This window comes from Helicoverpa armigera, chromosome 8 (assembly GCF_030705265.1).
Source record: "Helicoverpa armigera isolate CAAS_96S chromosome 8, ASM3070526v1, whole genome shotgun sequence".
Classification (NCBI taxonomy): domain Eukaryota; kingdom Metazoa; phylum Arthropoda; class Insecta; order Lepidoptera; family Noctuidae; genus Helicoverpa; species Helicoverpa armigera.
In genome coordinates, this window is record NC_087127.1 from 2,218,671 (window position 1) to 2,221,810 (window position 3,140).

The following is a 3,140-nucleotide window of genomic DNA, read 5'->3' on the forward strand; positions in this document are numbered from 1 at the left end:
TAGTCTATACATATAATAAAAACTTGCTTTCATTTTATGGCTTGCTTTGTCGATAGAAGAGCAAGCGAGTGATTTCATGGCATAAGTATCGGTAACGTCATTATTTAAATATTACAAGAACGTGGCAAAATACCGATATGACTTTCGTGTAACTTAATCGTAAGAAAATAATTATGTATGTACTCAAGATCACTTGAGTCACTATCTAGGAAAAGTGATCATCTTGCGGTATCCGATGACGTGTAGGTTAGGTTAGGTTATTTCATGGTGGTATTCATGTGATTAAAGCATTCATGCTAATTTGATTTGTTGGTAGATACCAAATAAATGTTATTAGCGATATGATTGACAAAAGAGAAAGTAGTTTTTGTAGATGATAAGGGGTTTGAATTAGGAGCATATCGAATTGTACAAGCATGTCCATCTTCAGATGATTGAAACACTCTTCTTCTTCTTCTTCTACTTGGCGAGTCGATGGCAACTTAAATTTTGGAGGCCCAATATTTCGGCATACGGCATTGTCAGTAGCGTTGTAAAGGTCCTCCACTATGCAGCTGTCGGGGCATAGTGGACAGCATAGAAGGTGCCGCATGGTTTGTGGAATGGCACAGAATGAAATGAAACACTCTGCAATTATGATTATCTTCAGCAAAGTTTTGAACTTTTTTGGGTCTTATTTTTTATTTCGTTTGGCCGATCCACATTGGTGAATCGAGCCAAACGAAATAGATCAAATTATCAGATTCTGCTTAGCGATTTATTGAAGTTTCTGGGATGATAAATCCGAAGAAACCAACGGGATTGATTGCTTACAGGCGACACAGACCTTGGCAGACAAATTTATAATGCCAAAATTGAATAGAAATTGAATCGCAATAGCAGCTTTAACCATATCGGGCATTCTGCTACTAATATCAATCGTATTCCAAAGAAATTCGATTGGTTTGCGATTGGTCTCCTATTTTGGTCTATAAGTAGTTTGCTCTACAATCATATTGCAATCGTTAATCATTTGTAGACAAAATGATTCATAATTGAATGACAGAAAAGAATAAAACTTCTGTTTCAAAGAAAAAATAGCGGAATGCCACATACCCTTAAGCTACGCTTAAGTTACGCTAAAGTGTAGGAAATATTTAATTCGGAATTATTTTTGTGAAGGTACACTGAGAGATACATAGATACATGTGCACTCTGTTGAAATATATTCATAGTATTTTTTTTTATGGTTTACCTACGTATGCAATGAGGTTATTAACAAAACTAGCCGCGGTTTTCCCGCGGTCCCGTTGACACTAGTTTACTCGCAGATAGGTAATCTTACTTTCTCATGGTGAAAGAATTTTGATTTTTTGAGTTTATTTATTACAAAAAAAACAAACAAAGTTTTCCTCTTTATTGTAATAGTAAAGATATAAGGATACTGCAGTCACAGAGGATTATTATTTAGCTTCCCGCAGCAGTCGCGAGGGGGCGGTGCCAACATGGCGATAGCCGTCTCATGTTGCGCGTGGTCTTTATTGTAATAACAAAACGACATGCCACGCAATGAATTCGTCCAAACCAATCAGAACTAACTACTTTAGAACATAAAATTCTCGAAGACGATCACTTAGAATTGAAAAATTATTTTTGCATTTGATACAGAAACTCTTGAAGTATGGTAGAAATTTTAAAACTGATACATATGCCGTCTTAAAAGTCGGGTAAAACGTATTAAGTCAGATGGTAGCGATATAAATGGGCGGGTAAAACAAAGAGCGTGGTTGTGCGGGCGGGAACTGCGCAAACAATTATTGTTTGTATGAAAGATGAAGCCATACTACTTGACTAAAGCAAGTAAATGTTAGTTTAACAACGACTGAACATTACTGGGGCCCGATTCTCCTAAGTTAATAATGTCAAAAATTGAATAGAAATCTAATCGCAATAGCAGTTTTAAGCATATCGGGCATTCTGCTCCTAATATGTGTCAGTTCGCGGTAAAAGGTACCTTATGGACGTTGGCGCTTACGACATTATGTTTTTTTAGTCTAAGCAAGATTGTAGAATTTGTATCTCCAAATGACTTAAGCGCCAACGTCCATAAGGTACCTTTTACCGCGAACTGACACATATGATTCATTATTGAAGCGCATAAAAGGATAAAAACGTTTATTCAAAAGGAAAAACAGGGGAATGCCACATACGCTTCAATCGTAATTGAATCGTGATTAAATCTTAGTAAGATAACAATCGTATGTCGCTTACATAAAATAAGCAGAACTGAGCCCCTGTTATAGTGTGAATTCTGTTGTAATGCTGTCATCGATTATTTTGAACGACGTATCGCCGGCCTTGAGCGTTTGAATGCACTGCATTTGGTCATCTTAACAAGAACCCATTATTTCTCATGCGTTTCAAATCACGTAACTTCTAAAAGCATGTAGGTATTATCCTTGGGGTATTATCTTGGGGTTGTGGGTCTGTCTCTCGTAAAAAAAAAAGAAAAACCGGCCAAGTGCGAGTCGGACTATATACATACATATATTTATAGATATCGAGCAAAAATGAGTATGGGGTTTTTTATTATGAAGTGATTCGTCTTCTATTCAAAAACACACAAAAACGAGACTTTTAACTAATAATAATAATTTATACGTGTACCTAGACGACTTTTTAAGAAAATATCTTAAAATTCGATTATCTTGAAACGGTTAAGTTTTGCCCAGTGTATCCCATGGTCAAATTTGTCCGTATCGACCTATACTATTACCTCATGAAAGGATGCGGACTACTTACAAGTAACCCTGTATACACAGCTTAAAACTAAAAGTGCATCAAAAAATTGGTCGTCATAGCTATTTCTCGGTAATGTATCCATAAGGCTCACGGCTCTGCATTATTAAAATTGATTGTAATGAACATGTGGTTAGAGTGGAAAGATTCACCTTTGTTATATGATATCACACAATTTAATGTTCATCCCACTGAATTATGACCATGACTGCTTCTGTGTCTACGTTCGTAACAAACACAGTAAAAAAAAAAAAAATATGGAATCAGGACCTTACGGAAATACATGACATGAAATTGTGTCGCGTCGCGTCAATAATTTTTAGGGACATAAAAAACAAACACAGAACAATATTGTATTGTAT